The sequence below is a fragment of the Rhinolophus sinicus genome, chromosome 4 (assembly GCF_057876585.1).
Source record: "Rhinolophus sinicus isolate RSI-liver-muscle chromosome 4, RSI-T2T, whole genome shotgun sequence".
Lineage (NCBI taxonomy): Eukaryota > Metazoa > Chordata > Mammalia > Chiroptera > Rhinolophidae > Rhinolophus > Rhinolophus sinicus.
The window spans coordinates 74252557-74272543 of NC_142504.1; positions in this window are offsets into that span (position 1 = coordinate 74252557).

Consider the following 19987-nt stretch of genomic DNA (forward strand, 5'->3'; position numbering starts at 1 on the left):
GTTAATAATAGTTATTGTATATTTGGAAATTGCTAAGAAAGTAGATCTTAAAAGTTCTCATCATAAGAAAAAATTTTGTAACTGTGTGTTATGGATGTTAACTAAACTTATTGTGTTGATCATTAACAATATATACATATATCAAATCTTTATGTTGTACACACGAAACTAATAAATTTCAATTATATCTCAAATAAAACATTTTTATAAATAACTGAACCATTTAATTAAGATGGTGTCTGCCCGGTTCTCCACTATAAACTCTTTTCCCTTTCCATGCTTTATTCTTTTTTTAAAACAGAGTTTATTTTTCAGAGTAGTTAAAAGTTCACAGCAGTGTTTAGGAGAATATTGGAGTAGTGTTTAGGAGAAGATACAGAGCTCTCCCATAAACCCCAACCCCAGACTTGTCCGTTTATTACAATCAATGAACCTACATTAACCCGTTATTATCACTCAGAGACCATACTTTACATTAGCGTACATTCTTGGTGTTGTAGATTCTATGGATTTACAAGAACATACAATGAAATGTGTCTATCATTATAGTATCATACTGATTATTTTCTTTCTTTTTTTTTCTTCCCCCTCTCTTCCACCTCCCCCCCAACTCCAGTTCAAGCCCATTGTTTCTCAGTCTAGTTGTGTAGGACACAGCTCCCTGGCCCGTGCCAATATTATGAGCCTTGCGCTCCCCGGCTGAGGCAGTTGGTCACCAGTCGTCAGTGGACTGTTCACAGCAGCTCACGGCAGCTCTCGGCTGCTGGCTACTCATGCTGGCTGCCAGCCACTCACGCTGGCTGCCGGCCACTCATGCTGGCCACCGGCCACTCATGGCAGCACACGGTAGCCCACCGCAGCACACAGCAGCCCTCGGCAGCTCATGCCAATCTGCGGCTCCTCCCAGCAGCCCAGCTCCAGGGAGAGCTGTTGTTCACAATCTTAGCTGTAGAGCGCACAGCTCACTGGCCCATGTGGGAATCGAACTGACGGCCTTCAGCATTAGGACCTCCCGGCGCTCCAACCACCTGAGCCATCAGGCTGGTCCCCAGACTATTTTCATTATCCTAAAAAATCTGATGTTTCCCGCCTATTCATCCCCACCTCCCAATCCCTGGCAACCACTGATCTTTTTTACTGTTTCTATAGTTTTGCCTTTTCCAGAATGTTATATAGTTTATTATTTATTATTTGGAAATGAGTTACTAAGTCCTGCTCACATTTAAGAGAAGACTTTAGCTCCATCTCCTGAAAGGGTAGTATCTATTATACACTACATTATTTAAAATTCATCTATAATGATGATTGTCTCTTCTCTCCCTATTATTTATTCAATCATTTATTCATATCCATATGAGCTCATGTATATTTATATTATATAGGGTAAGATCCAACAGTACATTTAAAAACTGTTGCTCAAATTATTCTAGCTTTTGCCAGTGGGAGCTCTTTCAAGTTGGTTTCTGTTTCTCTTGGGCAAGCCTCATTCTTTGGTTCTCATTATATAGGAACATATTTTGAAATATATCTGTAAATTAGTGATTTAAATATGAAGCAAAAGTGTTACTATTGCACAGGACTTCTATCATATGTCAGGCACTTGACTAACATTTTTTTCTTTTCATCTTCTTAAATAATAATTCTCTAAAAAAGAAATGTTCAATTGTAAATTAAGGAACTGAGACTCATAGTCTTTGTGTAACTTTGCAAAAGTCAGACAACTAGTAAGTAGTAAATTCAAAATTTAATACTGTTTGAATCCCAGGCAATCTACTTCTATATATTGAGAGAATCATGGTGAATGAAACACAGATTGCCTAGAATCTACTCCTATACCTTTCAGGCAACTTTAGAACTGCATTTTTGCCCTTCTTACGTTGGAAAATTTCTCTTTTTCTGTGTGATTTATGTGTTTAATGGCAATATGGTAACTAGATTAACTAAAGTAATCACTGTTCTTTCATTGTATGCTCTGTGCTTTTCCTATTCATCTATTAGCCTCAGTCCAATCTTTTTCCTACTACTGGCTCTTTTCTTCCTCATTATTTATTGTTGCTATTGTGGCTTGGTTCTGCCTTATTGCTTTCAGTATTTAGCTTCCTAGACAAGTACAAAGATGGTTGACAACTCCAAATCTCAGGGTCTATTTAAGAACATTTTAGATTTAGAGAAAAATTGCAAGATGACACATAGAGTTCTCATATATCCTACATCCAGTTATTAACATCTTATACTAGTATGGTACACTTAATACTAGGTATTAAGGAACCAATACTGAGATATTATTAGCTAAAGTACAAACTTCATGCAGATCTCCTTAGTTATTATGTAATATTCTTTCTCTGTTCCAAGGTCCCATTCAGGATACCACATTATAGTTGTCTCATTTCCTTAAGTCTCTCTTGAATGTGACTGTTTCTCAAACTTGCCTTGCTTTTAATGACCTTGAGAGTTTTGAAGAGTACTGGTATTTTTTGAGAATGTTCCTAAATTGGAATTTGTCTAATATTTTTCTTATGATTAGAGTCATTAGTTTTTGTGGGGAAGACCACAATGATAAAGTATCATTTTTATTGCATCATATCAAATGTACATACTATCAACATGACTTATTGCTATTGATGTTTACCTTGATAACCTGACTGATAGTGGTTTTATGGTTTCTCCACTCTAAAGTAACACTTACTTTGTTACTCCCTTTCCGGTTCTGTGCTCCTTGGAAGGAAATCATGCAGAACAGTTTCATGCAGAATAGTTTATTGTTCTAAAAAATCCACTGTGCTTAATACAAATAACCCTCACCCCGAGACCCTGGAAACTTAAGTTTATCACTAGATGTTATATGATTTTGTATTTCACATTTAATTCTATCATCTGTTTTATGTTAGCTTTTGTGAAAACCTAAGGTCTATGTCTAGGTTTATTTCTTGCATATGGAGGCCCAATTGTTCCAGCTCCATTGTTGAAAAGATAACAATTTTGTCCATTGCATTGCCTTTGTTCCTTTGTCAAAGGTGAATTGACTATCTTGTTTGAGTCTATTTCTTGCCTCTCTATTTTGTTCCATTTTTCTATATATCTATTCTTTCACCAATACCACATTGGCTTGATTACTATAGTTTTATAGCAAATTTAAAATCAGGTAGTGTAAGTCCTACAATTTTATTCTTCTTTTTCAAAATTTTGATAGCTATTCAGGTCTTTTGCTTTTCCATATAAACTCCAGCACTCATTTGTCTGTATCTATAAAATGGCTGCAAGGATTTTGATTGAGTTGTGTTGAATCTATAGATCAACTTGGGAAGAATTGGCATCTTAACAATGTTGAGTCTTCCAATTCATGAACACAAAATATTTATTTATTAAATCTTCTTTGATGTCTTTCATCAGAGTTCTGTAGTTTTCTGCATATAGATCTTATACGTGTTTTCTTAGATTTATACATAAACATTTAATTTTTTTGGATGCTATGATAAATTGCATTGTTTTTAATTACAAATTTCAATTATTCATTATTGATATATAGGGAAACAACTGATTTTTGCATATTAAACTTCTATTCTGCCACACTATTGCACTTGTGTGTTAGTTTCTAGATTTTTTTAATTGGTTATTTGGGCTTTTTAAAATAAACAATCCTGACATCTGTGAATAAACAATTTTGGTTCTTGTTTTCCAATCTGTACATATTTCCTTGTCTTACTGCATTAGCTAGGATTTTTCAGGGTGATTTTATATAGGAGTGGTGACAGAGGATATCCTTGAGGAGATCAGACCATCTTGTTAGGAAGAAAGCATCTAGTTTCCCACCATGAAGTATGACTTTAGCTGTGGGTTGTTTTGCAGATATCTTTATGAACTTGAGGAAGTTCAAGTCTTACTTTATTGGTAGTTTTAATCATGATTGGGTATTTCGTTTTGTCCAATTATTTTTCTGCACAAATAATATTATGCTATGGTTTTACTGTTTTAGACTGTTGATGTGGTGGATTACATTGATTGATTTTCAAATGTTGAACCAGCTTTGCATACCTGGAATAAATACCACTTGATCATAGTGCATAATTCTATCCATAAATTTTTTTGGATGCTATCTGATTTGCCAATATTTGTTGGGGATTTTTACATCTATACTTATGAAAAAATATTGGGATTTTGTTTTCCTTTCTTGCAATGTCTTTATGTTTTGTTATTACAGTAACGTTAACCTCATAAACTGAGTTAGGTAGTGTTTTCTTTGCTTCTATTTCCTTAAAGAGATCATGGAAACTAGTATATTTTCTTCCTTACATGATATTTAGAATTCACCAGTGAATCAATTGGGCCTTGTGTTTTTGTTTTGGTTTTTGGTGGTTTTTTTTGAAGATTATTAATTGTTGATTAGATTTCTTTAATATTTTAGGCCTATTCAGGTTTTTCATTTCTCCTTTTATGAATATTGGCAGTTTGTGTAATTTTTAAGGAATTAGTTCCAGTTGGATATTGTTGTTTTAACCACTCGCAATTCATAATTCAAATGGTTTGTACCATTCATATTTAAAGTAATTATTGATGTAGTTGGATTTATATTTGTCATGTCTCCATTTGCTATCCATTGTATTTGTTCTTCATATCTATTTCTCTTCCCCTTTTTTTTGCCTTTTCTTGTTTTAGTTAAGCATTTTATGTTTTGTTTTAATCTCATCTCTTAGTATACATATATATATGTATACACACACACACACACACACGTATATATATATATATATATATATATATATATATACCATTTTTCTCCGAAAATAAAACCTAGCCAGACAATCAGCTCTAATGCATCTTTTGGAGCAAAAATTAATATAAGACACGGTATTATATTATACTATGTTATATTATATTATATTGACTGGGTCTTATAGTAAAATAAGGCCAGATCTTGTATTAATTTTTGCTCCAAAAGATACATTAGAACTGATTGTCTGGCTAGGTCTTATTTTCATGGATACATGATATATATATATATATATATATACACTAAGGGGAGCTGAGGTGCGGCATGGGCATCCCTGAGAAACTCGGTCCAAAGGGCCTATGTCTAGGAGGCTCTGAGGTGGGGAAGGAAGGTCAGGGAGAAAAATTACGTTAAGAGGGATAAATTAAAGGTGAGAGAAGCTCTAGGGATAAGGGGCTTATGCTATCCTTTAAACACCCGGGGAGTAGACCAGGGGTGGGTTAGAGGAAGTGGGCAGAAGAACTTGATACATATATCTATATATCTACACATATATGTAGACATATCTATCTATCTACTATCTACATATATATGTCTATATATCTATATCTATATCTATAATACTTTCTTAAAAACTGTTCTTTAGTAGTTGCAATTCTCATTTGTGAAAATTCCAAACTAGTTGGGGTGAAAAAGAGGAGGTAGATTTTTACTTTTCTAATTTCCTTTCAGGTGGCACTTGTGTTTTTAGCTTAAACCAATCACATGATCCTACCTATAAACTTGTTATCTAGAGGAAGTAATGAAAAGAAGAAAGAAAAAAGTTCAGAATTCTGTCTGTAGGGGTGACAGTAACATCTTGTGTCTAGAGGCAGGGATGCTAGCAATAACTTACAGTGTACAGGAACAGCAGTGGCATAGGAACTCTAATGGAAGTGTTGTCAGTGGTGAGGTCCAATGTCTCACACACACACTGGTGGTTATCCTGGCAGCAGTGGTGGTATCCAGTGTCATTAGTTCAGCCATGCCAGTGGTAGTGGCAGTGACATTTTCATCAGATTCATCTGAAGACATGATTTCAACTGAAGTTTCAGTTACTTGGTTTCCATTGCTTTTGGTCTATTTTCAAACTTACTTCTTCAGCTTTTGTATTGGGTCTCTGAGATTTCTGGTACTCTTTAGTTACCAAAGTGACTCAAGCAGAACTCTGACTAGAACAGATGGAAGCACAATTTAAAAATAAAATCTCACCCAATGAAATTTCCAAAACAAACAGGGAGAAAAGTTTTCAGGTATTCTCCGGTCATGATTCTGAGTTGCACTATATTGATTTTTAAAAGAACTCCTTCAATTATTTGCCCAATACTAATTATGACACTTGAATAGCACAATATCAATTCTTTCCAATAGTCATGCCTCCTCAGGTCAGGAGCTCTGGTGCTCATTCAGTATCCACATGTCAGTGTGTGTAGGTTTGGAATGGGCAAAATTTGGTAGAATATATTTCTGAGCAACAATAAACTACAAGATGCCCAGTAAAGTTCCAAGTACAAGAGGAACTTAAAAAATGTTGACTATCAAGATATGTAGGCTGGGAGAAAAAAATTAAAACTCTAAAGTAATTAATGGTAGGAAATTATGTTAATATATGTTAAATATTCAAAAGGCACTTTTTAAAATAAATGTGTCTTCTACACTTAAAGATTTATTTCAAATTTCCCTTCAGCTTTCTCTAGTAAATGTTAATTGTGTTCTTATTGTCAACCTGTTCTTAGTCCTTGTCATTATAAGTTGAGCAGCTGCAAAGGTGAAATGTTTTGACAAATATTGAACAACATATATTTTATGCTGTGGATCAGATGGATGTTTTGAGCTTCTTCAGATGGTTTTGTAACTGAGTTATATTTGGCAGTTTCCCAGTATGGTGCAAAAGCCTCATAGAGAGAGGAAGTTTATAAACTGCAATTCTACAAGAAAAAGAAAAGCCAGCTGCTCATCCGGCGTGATTCCTCCTTGAGCTTTTGTATTTTCCCAGCTAGACCTTTCAAGCTTCCTATTTATAAATATACTTTTAGTGTATTGAGTGGTGACAAAGATTTGAATTGGCCAGCATATTTTCATTCAGTGTGGAGAGAAGTCATTTAAAGACTGAGATAATACAGCAAATAAATAAATAAAACAAACCTGACAATAAGGGAAGATGAGGGAAAAGGAACGTCCTTGAACATAGTTCTGACAGTCACAACGTTTTAACCTATTCACATTACTGAAAAGATGTTTTCATGCCTCTGTTTGGTTTATACAAAAATCTATAACTCTGTTTTGTTTATACAAAAATCTATAGGTTAAAAAGTTTTCATATCTATAACATTTTGAAGTTTCTGTGGCAGTTCTACAGAAAATTACAATTTTCCTCTTGCAGGAAATTAAAAAATAATGTGTGAAGACCTCTTTAATACATACTTAATCAATTACTTTCAGACTTATTTTATGAACCAGTTGCATATCAATAAAACAGACAGAAAAATCATACCACATAATTACTAAATGTTCTTCATTATCAACTAGAGCAGTCAGCATTAGGAGGCAACCAATTTAATGGAAAAAGATACTTCAGGTTATTTTAAAAATATATTATAGAGTTTTCCATTTTATTGACAGTTGTAGCAACATTTGCAAACCCTGTAACTAAATTATGCCAGCTCTGCCTACACATTTGGAATGATCCATGAGAAGGCTAGCTCATGGGTGACAAATTCTCTTTCCAGTACTGTATGGAGTAATACCGGGTGCCATCTCCTATTAACTTTGTTCTCCTAGTCAAAGAATACATTCTATTCTCTAACCTTCAATTTAGCTACTTATGGAAATGAAATGTTTTAATTAGTTAGGAAGGTTGGTTGTTATCACTTGAGTATTTGCCAGGCTTTGCTCTAAGCATTTCACATATGAGGTCTGACAATTAATTTCACAAACTTACCACTGTGTGCTTACATTGACAGCACTGTACAAACAGCTCGGTAAGGTATCATAACCTTGGTATATTAGTGTCTCACAGCTTTGTTGGAATCGACATGTGGCAGTGTCTTGCTGAGTGGCATTCATTATTGTTGTTGCGTGCTTTTGTGTGCCATCCCTAGAATGTCTGAGCTTGAATTAGAGCAATGAACAAACATTAAATTTCTGTTAAACTTGGCAAGAGTGGAACTGAAATCAATGACATATTAGTTCAAGTTTATGGGGATAATGCCATGAAGAAAATGGCAGTGTACAAATGGATTAAACATTCTTCTGAGGGGAGAGAATGCATCACTGACAAAGAGAGTTCAGGGCGACCAGTAACAAGAAGAACTGATGAAAACATTGCAAAAATTCATCGAATTGTGCATCAAAATCATCTGCTGACTGTGAGAAGCAGTCCAAGCAGACCAAGTAAACATCAGTAGAGAAACAGTTAGGAAAATCTTAACTGAAAATCTTGGCATGAGATAGGTGTGTGCAAAATGGTCTTGCAAGAGCTCACCGATGAACAAAAGCAAAGGAGAGTCAAAGTTTGCCAAGACCTTTTGGAGAGGCAATACAATGTTTTGGGCCATGTTATCACTGGTCACGAAACATGAGTGTACCAATACAATTCTGATACAAAGCATCAAAATGAACAATGAAAGTCAGACAATGCTCCACAACCAGAAAAGCTCCGTCAGTCCAAATCAAGAGTCAAAATGATGTTGCTAACCTTTTTTGATCTCAGAGGGATTCTTCATTAGGAATTTGTACTAATGGACAAATGGTTAACCAAGTTTACAGTTTGGAAGTGTTGAAAAGGCTGTATGAAAAAGTTAGATGACCTGAACTTTTCACCAACAATTCATGGCTCTTGCATCATGACAATGCTCCAGCTCACACAGCACTGTCTGTGAGGGAGTTTTTAGCCAGTAAACAAATAACTGTATTGGAACACGCTCTTTAATCACTTGATCTAACCCCCAATGACTTCTTTCTTTATTGGAAGATAAAGGAAATGTTGAAAGGAAGACATTTTGATGACATTCAGGACATCAAGGGTAATGTGATGACAGCTCTGATGGCCATTCCAGAAAAAGAGTTCCAAAATTGCTTTGAAGGGTGGACTAGGTGCTGGCATCAGTGCATAGCTTCCCAAGGGGAGTACTTCAAAAGTGACCATAGTGGTATTTAGCAATGAGTTATGTGGTATTTTTTCTACCATGAGTTTGCGTACTTAATTGCCAGGCCCCATATGTTAACTCATTTGATCCTCACAGCAACCCTAGAGAATAGGTTCTGTAATTATTCTCACTTTACAGATGTGAAGATAGAGGCAAAGAGAAGCAAGTACTTTGGCCAAATTTACACAGTAGATTGCAGAGAAAGGATTTATTTTTCAGAAACTGTACTCTTGACCACTTTACTTCATTAACTGTGATTTTAGAAATTAGCCTCATGAGTATTTTATTCAATTTTCATGTGTTTCAGATATAGTGCCATGTTTTTTGTCCAATAATATTAATTATTATATTTGATCTCAAGTTGCCTCTGTAACTGATGCACTGACACTCGACTTCACATTAGTGGTAAACACAATATAACCAATGCCCAATCCTAGTTTGCTATTAGAGCAAAGGATAAATGTGTCATCCAGGATTCTTTGTGGCTGTGAGTGACAGAGAGCCACAAATGACAGTGAATTAAACAAGATGCTTACTTTTCATTCATGAAAAAGATGACGGGAAGTTGGCAGTTTAGCTCTGGTATCATGGCTTCACAAAATCACAAGGGACCTTTCTGGGTTGCTGCTCTCCTTCCTCAGCAAATGGTTTTTATCTCATGATCCAGGATGTTGCTCAGGTTCCAGTCATCACTGGCAAAAGAATTGAAAAAAAAAGGGGCAATAAAGGGCATTTCCCAGAAGCTTTTCACTATACTTCTGCCTACATTCTCTTGGTTGTAAATTAGTCATGTGGACACATCTAGCTTCAAGGGAGGCTAGAAAATGTAGTATTTATTTACACAGCCATGTGCCCAGTTAGAATCAGGAGTTCTACTAACAGGAGAGAAAGAGCAGATGGAGAACAACTATTAAGGGATGCCTAGTAATTTCTGCCTCATTCAGAGCATAATTCTTGAGTTTTCATTTGTACCTTGGGAAATAGTGAATTCTACAACCTTCTCTAATGACTAAATTCATTAACTTAGCATTCCTTTCTGTTACACATAACCAATTCCTTTGGTTATATAGGAATTCCTACTTCTTAAACCCTTGTGCAGTTGAAAGCCAATCCAAGGCATAAACCGCAGGATGATTACTATTATCCTTCCTCCCAAAGACCACTGGTCTCATATAATTTTCCCTGCTAGTCTTTTCCACCGTACTTTTGAATGAGGGAAACTTACCTTCTTTTTCAATGCTTTCTGCTTCCTCCTCTTTTCTGCAGCTAACATTTTCTTGACGCCAAAACATCCCTTAAAGAACTTTCCAATGAAGGGCCACTCCTTCTTCTCTTCCCACTGACTCAAAGGGAAGTCAAGATCTTCCTTCTTGCATTTATCCCTTTTTACTGTCAGATGATTATATCTTCCAGTCCACAAAGCCCATTGCTGTGACCCACTCACCTTCCTGGGAGCTCTCCACCAGCTCCAGTGATCTTATCTGGCAGTGACTCACTTTCCTGCTCTCCACTTCTCTCTTTATCATGTCTCCAGAGTGCTTCCTTGCTTGTCCTTGGATTTCAGACATTGAGACCATGGGAATGATGTTAAACTAGCAAGGTGCTGGGGAATGTTGTAGTTTGGGAAAGAGATGTGACCTATGTAAGCCTTGATAAATATGCACTTTTTAAAATAGGCATGCTCCTATTTTAAAATAGGAAAAAAGGAAAAGTTGCATGCTCCACCCTGTAAATGTGTAAAAACTGCATTTGTTCTTTAATAAAAGGGCAGTACTTCGTTTTGGGAAGACTATTAATGAAATTATAGACCCTCACAAATTTTGCAGTTGGTTACCATTTCACTAAGAACAGAACAGCCTACTCTTACATGAATTATCTGAGTCTTTGCTGCATAGACGCAGTCTTGCAGAGTTCCAGATAAAGGATTTCCAAACACAGCATTCCATATTTATCTGACCATGGTGTTTTCCAACAAAGCATAGTGCTGAATCTACTTTGCAGCTAAGAATGATATGAATGTTTTTATACACAGATCTGTTTTACTTCAAGACAAACACTACTTAATAAAATTATCTCTTCACTTACTTACCTTCATCCCCAAATTCTATAATAACCTTATCTATTTCTTTGCCTGGGGAGAGGCACTCCAACTTTTTCACAGGGCATCTTCCCTTATTGCTATGGGAATGATGTTAAACTAGGAAGGTGCTAGGGAATGTTGAAGTTTGGGGAAGAGATGTGACCTTTGTAAGTCTTGATAATATGCACTTTTTAAAATAGGCTTGAAAATTTGCATACTCCACCCTGTATATAAAATACAGAGACAGAGACAGAAGATTGGACACAGTGCCCTAGTCCAACTGCTTTTGCCCTGTGCACCAACTAGAACTGTAGGCTCTTATCTAGGATGTTCCACATGAATATTCTCTTTCTCTTTTTAGATCCTTTGCTTCATATATCCTGACTTGCCCTGGTCCCAGTGACTCAAGAGCCCCCTCACTCAGAATTTATATAGTATCAAAAATGCTCTCCTGTCTTATACATACTCTGACACTTTCTGTGAATCAATGTTTTGTGTGAGTGTGTGTGTGTGTGTAAATCTATTAAATATAGCTTGAAATTAAAATTCATTTTTATAAGGCATCCTTTATTAGATTTTATTTTACAGTTGGAGCAGAGGTATCAACATCCTTCTTGCAACTAGAAATCGTATCTATATTTGTGCCTGAAAGTTTCCTTTCCATCCTTAGGTTTCTTTGTTTTGCTTTGCTTTTGAAACTAATAAACTCTTTAAAAGCAAGAAAACAAACAAACACATTGGCCACTGAATCACTTTAGGTCATTCTTAATTTGTAGAGGCCATTCTGATTCCAGGGTATGTTTCAGATACTAAAGTCATTAAAAATAACTTGAGAAAAAAATTGGGCATATTACTATACTTATATGTTATAGAATCACCACTGTCTGATTTCAGAACAATAGATGAGGTCTGCAAGTAAGATTTTGTCATATTATTTCACAAAGTTGGGAGTGTTTAGTTTATGGAACATCTCCGTTTTATACTCCAGCCTGTGTAATATTTTCCAAGGAGCCATTCTTCAGAAATCCAAACATTCTGGGAATATTTTTATAAGCAATCCTTAAGCAGGAACACACTAGAGACACTTCCAGTCTAGGGTCACTTTAATTTTTTATTAAAAAAATAATTGTATAATTCAGATGTTTCAAAATTCACATGATATAAAGGTTAGACCCTAGAAATTCTCCAATCCTTGTGTCTCAATATGAGCAATGTTACTAGATCAGAATCTTGCATATCCTTTGTGGCCACGTTAAACTTAATTCCTGGCCTGAGAATCTTCAGAAAATCAAAATAAATTTAAAGTTTGGTTGTAAACCCATATGAAACCTAATGAAATTTACCTTCTCAGGGAAGATTTTTTTTACCCTAAATCCACACCAAGACTTTAGTTCCTCTAGTGGATGGGTGGTGTTTTCATCCCCGGCCCCCTGCAGACTTACATGTATCCCTTTTTTTTTTTTTTTTTTTTGACTTTATGGGGAAAGAGGGACAAAAGAGAGGAGTTGTTCTAATAATTTCCCAAATATAGGGTGTCTCTCCTTAGTCTTCTGTACTTTTAAGACCCATAAGATGAGGAAAAACTAAACTTGACTTTATATGGTTCAATAAACTGTTTCAAAATACACTGACTCTACTATTTCACTTAATTCATAGTCCCCACAATTATACTATACCTGTTTTTAGTATAAATTTCCTTGTTTCATCTCACAAATCCATTCAAGAAAACTTGTTTGCAAATATTTCTCTCTCTCTAATACATATATATGTATATATATACATATATATTACATACTATACTATATATATTGCATACTATACTATATATTGCATACTATACTATATATAGATATTATATATTATATTATATTATATTATATTATATTATATTATATTATATTATATTATATTAATTATATTATATAACATATATTATATTATATATCTATATGTATATATATATGTCAAAAATGGATGTCTGTATTTCTGCACTCCAGGTTTCTGTAAATGGAAAATTTTCCTGTTAACTCTTGACCCTTACATCTATTCATAGGGAGGTTTTACCGAAGCAAGTTTAGGGGAAAAAGCAAATTGCTTGATTCAATGAATAGAAATAAGGGTAGTTTTATGGAATAATAATATTCCACTTTTAAGTGTGAAAAGAAGGGAAATAATTTATTCACCCTTTCTATATCACCTTACCCTTTTTTAAATTCTTCCGTGTTCTTTTTTTTTCCAGAAAACTTTTTTTTTTAACTGATTTGTTGATATTGAATCAACGTTGCATACCAGAATGAATCCCACTTGATTGTGGTGTATGATTTTTTAATGTATTGCTGAATTCTGTTTGCTAATATTTCATTGAGGATTTTTGCATCTATGTTCATTAGGGATATCAGCGTGTAGTTTTCTTTTTTTGGAATGTCTTTGTCTGATTTTGGGATCAGGGTGATAATGGCCTTGTAAAAAGTCCTTGGGGAGAACCGAGATATTCCAGAGTTGCTTTTCCTTAAGGAAGCTCCCTTGTCTGAAGGCTTTTGGAGCTTCCAATACCTCTTTCTGCACTCCCCCCTCACATATTGGACAACATGGCTTCCCTCCACACCTTTTGTTTAAGCAATGTACCTTCTTTACAGACCTTGAGCATGTAGTCTCTCCTTCACTACCTCTATTTAGAAGGCCACCATTACATTGCTCATGCCATCAATGTTCGAGACACCCGGAATGGGGCCATACACCCCTCTACTCTAAAACACCTCATTATCGGCCACTACCTTTATTGGCCTGTGGGATGACACCAAGCAACCAGGCAGGGATACCCATGGATTTGGGCAGGCGCTCACTGGGGACACGTGTTGGGCAGCCCAGGTAAGCACGACTAACCCTGGTGCACCATGTTTCCTCACAGTCTCAGAACTGGTCATGCAGTCTCCTTGGCTCAGGCCTCTAGAGGACACCATAGAGAGGTTGATTGAGGAGACAAGTTACAAAAGTATGCCTTCCTTTTCTCCCTCTCTTCCAGATGCGCAATCAGCCCTCACTAACCTTCACCCCCTGAATTGCATCTTGAAACATTGGGACAAATTTGACCCTCAGACTCTGAAGAAACGGTGCCTGGTCTTCTTTTGTTCTGAGGTTTGGCCTCACAAATTAGAAGGTCGGGAGACTTGACCTTCAGAGGGAAGTATTAACTACAATACCATCATGCAACCAGATCTGTTTTGCAGACGGGGAGGCAAATGGTCAGAAGTTCCATATGTTTAGGCTTTTTTCTCTCTAAGGGACAACCCAGACCTCTGCCTAAAGTGTAAGGTTGATCCAGCTCTTTTGGCTGTGATTTCTTGTCTCCCTTCTCTAAAGGAGACCCATTCAAAGAAACCTCCAATGGGATCCTCCTAGCCAGAGGAGGACACCCAGTAGACACCCAGTAGACACCCAGTCAGAGGACCATCCAAAGCTATCTACTATTAGTAAGAAGCAGAAGAAAAATCCCTCAGCCTTTTTAAAAAGGCTCAGGGAAGCCTTAATTAAATATACTCTTATAAGGCCAGACACCCTTGAAGGGAAAATTCTTCTAAAAGACAAATTTATAACTCAGGCTGCCTCAGATAGCCACAGGAAATAACAAAAATTGGCTATTGGCCCCAAAGGCACCTTGGACAAATTACTCAAGGTAGCCAACACTGTCCTTTACAATCAGGATCAGGAGGAAGCCCAGGGCAATGAGAGAAAAATAAGAAAGAAGGCAGAAGTATTGGTGGCTGCCTTATAGGCTACAACCCAACAGAGTACCCAGGGGAAATCTGACTGCCACCATTGCGGGCAGTCCAGTCACTGGTGAAGGGAATGCCCATGGCAATTGGAGCTAACCCAGAGACTGCCGTGGTCATGTCCCATCTGTAAAGTGGATCATTGGAAGTCAGACTGTCCCCAGTGGCCTCCACCCCCGAGGACAGCCTAGTCCAGCCAGACTCCCACTTGGGACTAAAGAGGCCCGGGGCTTCTAACAGTGGCTCCTTCATCCCATCTAACCATCGGGGCACCTGAGCCCTGGGTAACCCTAGAAGTGGAAGGAAAAATCTATTGATTGCCTTCTAAACACAGGAGCCACCTTCTTCGTCCTCCTCTCCAACCCAGGGACTTTCTTACATGTTACTGTCCATGAAGTAATGGCTAAGCCAATTACTAAATATTTCTCCCAGTCCTTAGGCTGCATATAGGGTAATCTAATGTTTTCCCATTCTTTCTCAATCATGCCAGAAAACCCTACCCCACTATTGGGAAGGGACTTTATGACTGAGATGAGAGCTATTAGCCTCCTAGCCCCTGGAAGTATTCCTAGCTGCCTCCTGTTAATAGAAGCCCACATTAACCCTGATGTTTGGGCCACATGGGGTAATTGGTCATGCCTTTACAGCTACCCTCATTCATCTTAAGGACCCCACTCTATTTCCTTACCAAAAACCCAAGACATGGAAAGGACTAATCCACCCTCAACCCAGCCACATTCCTCCCTAAGATGGAGGAAGAATTAACGCATAACTACCACCAAGTCTTAATGCAGACCTATACTGCTAGAGCAGATTTACAAGAAAATACCCCTAGACAACCCAGATTAGACGCTCTTCACTGATGGGAGCTGTTTTATAGAAAATGGTATACGTGGTAACTTAAGATTTTGGTTTCACTAAGTTGTATTAAATGGTAAAAATTATTAACTATCTAGGTGTTTCAAAATAATGCAATACTAAAATATCAACTATTGGATAGGTCTGAGTTTATCTATTTCCAGCTTCTTGTCACAGGAAATGGTATATGTTTTCAAGAAAGATATAAGGTAGGGAAATATATTTTTGAAGGAACTAAAAGAAAGTAGTTTGTCCTAAACATGGTTATTTTTAAATAAGTGAGAAGAGACAAAATGAGAGGGACTGGAAAAGTCATAGAAGGTTTATGAAAAGTCTTGCAAGTTTTATCTATACAGTGTTTCCCTGAAATGAAACCTACTTGGACCATCAGCTCTAATGCATCTTTTGGTGCAAAAATTAATGTAAGACCCTGTCTTATTTCACTATAATATAAGACCAGGTCATAATATAATATAATTAATATAATATAATATAATATAATATAATATAATATAATATAATATAATATAATATAATATAATACCGGGTCTAATATTAATTTTTGCTCCAAAAAACACACTAGAGCTGATGGTCCTGCTAGGTCTTATTTTCAGGGAAATATGGTAGTTCAAGATAGTCCTATACTCTTCCAAAAAAATGAAAATGTATGGGTTTATTTAGCCAAACATATAATGAATGTGTCAGACCTTTCTTTCACTAGAGGAACCAATGTAGAGCAAACTTTCACCTCCTGTCTGGTGGGGGTCTGCACCCCCTTGAGTCATATAAAGAATTATACCCTCTTTCAGTTTATTAATAAGGCTTTATCTTATTCCGATATCTACAATTGGAGTCCCATCAGTACCCAAAAAGACATAAGCATGCTTTCCCTACAGGTAAGAGCTGTAACTCCGGCTGATCAATGTGTTAATTTCATTGGCCGCTCCAACCAGTGTTTTAATCTTCCGGCCAGTAGCAGCTTAAACTGTAGCTCTACCACTTCTATGAGCTATGCTAATGTACATGTCAAATTGCCGGCTGGATAGTTTCTCATTTGTGAAAAGATTACCTAGTCTTATGTCCTAACTTACAGCACCAGGGGCCCTGCTCTCTCAGACGATTAACTCTCTTTTTACCCCAAATGCCTCATCAGGTTAGACATCACGGAGAACTTGCTTTGGATCCCAGCTGCAACAGCGATATACATTTATTCAGCCCAGCTAAGGATTACCTCCTACTCCTACTACTGTTGCCTATAATACATCTCAACTTGCAGACCATCTAATGGTTGGCTATGATGACCTTCAGGACAACAATATCCTTACCTGGACTCATTCATCTACCAGGGACCGTTAGATAGACGCCTGGACAAGCCCTAGCTGTCGGTCTCTCTAAGCCTCTCCTCAACCTGAAGTAGCCAGAGTGATCATCGCACTTATTCCCTAACAGCAGTTAGGGTTTCGTCTTCAGAGGGGGGATTGAGGCAGGTTAGTCAGCATGACTTCAGGCAGTCAGGAGTTCCCTGGTAGAATGGATAAGGACAGTCATATCATATCTTCAAGGCCATAGCCCTGGGAAACATCATTAGCACAGGACAGCTGGTTTGTTTCAAAAAGCCTTCTCAGAAGCCTCCTTAAGGCTGAGAATTTGGTAAAACTGTACCAGTAGACGTCAACTTTTCTCCTTAGATACACATATATACATAAGAAAAAGTATGAAACAGAAGTCTTTTGCTTTAGCTAGTGTGGGCATCCCCGCTCGGGAGCTGTAACTCTTTGCTTTCATAAATTATCCTCTTCTGCAATGAAAGTATAAACTACTTCAATTTACCTCTCTGGGTCCATGTCCTCTTCGAGTACATGAGGCCATGACCCTGGGCACCAGACACTAGAAATCCTACATCAATAGGTTGGTTACCTCTATTTCATTTAGTTCCAATTCTGTATGTTTCTTCTGTTTTTTTTGTTTCGAACATGTTTCTTTGTTTCCTCATTCTGGCTGACTCTCTGTGTTTGCTTTGGTATATTAGGTAGATCCCCTAGGTCTTTCAGTATTTGCAGTGTGGACTTACGTAGTATGTGTCCTTTATATTTGACTTGCATAGTCTCCCTATTCTCCTATGCCTGTGTTCCAGAGGTGTCCCTTGTGTTGTGGGTATTTTCCTGTTGAAGTTGAGCTTTAATTGCTTTCGGCTTGTCAGTAGGTGGGATTGACTCCCAGGCTGACTAGCTGTGAGAATTGGCTATGCCCACAGTGTATGAGCTACTGTATGAGGGTTTACCCCTCAGAGAAGGCTTGGCCCCTATGGGCTCTTGTGCCTGTAGAGAATTCCCTCTGGGTGTGTCACTTGTAGGTCAAACCTGGTAATGCTCTGGTTTGGTGTGGAGTTGGCCTCTGGGTGTTGATTCTTGTGATGCTTGGGCTGGGCCCTGGTGCAGGGCGATTTCAGAACAAAACAAATCAACAAGCACAACTACAAAACAATAACAAAAACCACATACACTCACATGTAAAAACAGCCAACAACCAACACTCAACACAAACAAAAATATCAGAAATAAAATAAAAATAAAATAAAAAAAGAAACAAAACAAAAGATAGCAACACCCCACCCCCAAAAAAAATGAATACAGAAAAATGGAAAGAAGGAGGAAAAGTAGAGCAAGGAAAAAAAAATAGAAAAGAAGAGAGAGAGAAAGGGGAAAATATATACTGTGTATACCCCAAAAATATGACCTCACCAGACAATCCGCTCTAATGCGTCTTTTGGAGCAAAACTTAAATATAAGACCCAGTATTATATTATATTATATTATATTATATTATATTATATTATATTATATTATATTATATTATATTATATTATGTTATGTTATGTTATATTATACCTGGGCTTATGGTATAGTAAAATAAGACCAGGTCATATTAATTTTTGCTCCAAAAGATGCATTAGCGCTGATTATCCAGTTAGGCCTTACTTTAGGGGAAACACGATATATATGTGTGTGTATATATATATATATATATATATATATATATATATATATAATATATATCCAGTCTTGGCTTAAACCCACCAAGCTATCTCCAGGTTGTCCTCTGCTGTACAAAGACTCCTCTGCATCTTGTGGAGGCAGAGCCGGCCACCTGGTGCTCAGAGTGACCCTGGCAATGCAGTTCTGATGGGTGGGGCCATGTGATGTGGATGGTAGTTTTTACAAAGTCAGTTCAGTTTCTGCTGTTTCCTGCACAACACGCGCTGGGAGCACCATAGCCAGCCACAGGGAGGTGGGCTTCTTCCCTGTGCGCAGGTTTCCTGGGCCTTAGGGCACTTCTGTCAGAAGGTGTGGAGGGCATGAGATTTCTAAGCTGCTGAAAGCCCACAGCTGACTCTGCCACCCGCTGCTGCCCCGTGTGTGTGTCTCAACAATTGTAATTGCCCTGTTGGGAGGCACCCAGAAAAGGTGGGGGCTGGGTATGCAGGTATCTTCATCTTCCTGCCCAGCCTCTTCCTAAGTCACAGCTGCAAACCGGCTTTTTTCAGTTCTTGAGGGCCACAGCGCCTCTGTAATCTGACACTACTCCTCTGTTCAAGGACCAGTTTAAGACTTGTAACCACGAGCCTAGGACCGCTATGGGAGAGCAGGGGGAGGGTCCCAGGTATGGAGTTTCCTGTCTGTCTGACCCAGAGATCCCAGACACAGTTCTCAGCTGAGGTTTCTGCTTCCAACACTGGGCACTGCAATCCTCTACGCTGATCTCTAGGCAGGACTGTGGGGCACAAGGAGGGGGAACCCACTGCCTGGCTGTTGTGATTTCTGGTCTGCGTCCTGGGGCCTCCGCATCTCCACAGCCATGGATGCGGGCCTGGTCTCCACACCTCTCCCTTCACTCTTCCCTCTTCCCTCTACCCGCCTGGTTTTCCCACCTTCAGATAATCCTCATGTGAGTCTCTTAGCTGTTCTGTGTGATAAGCAGAGAATCCTTTGATGAGTTGTAGATGTTAAATTTGTGGTAACTTCTAGGGGAGAACTCAAGGAGCCCATCTCACTGCCGCCATTTCTACGACATCACCCCCTTATCCTTTTCTTTTTCTAAAGATTGAGTTTTAGTCCATACTAAATCCCTCCACTTTTGAAAAGTGTTATTCACTGACTTTTATTTTAGAATATTTAAAGATTATTATTGGCACAAAGTCTTGCTGCTTTATCTATTACTCTTGCCTTATTTCTTAGCATTATATTTATAATAACACAATTTTACTTCACAGTACTATTGGTTTATACCACAGTTTATTAGTAGACTATAATAGCAAAAAGGATAAAACCAATTTTACAGGTGTAGTTTTTGCTTTGAAATAAGTTTTAATGTTATGTTTAGAGGC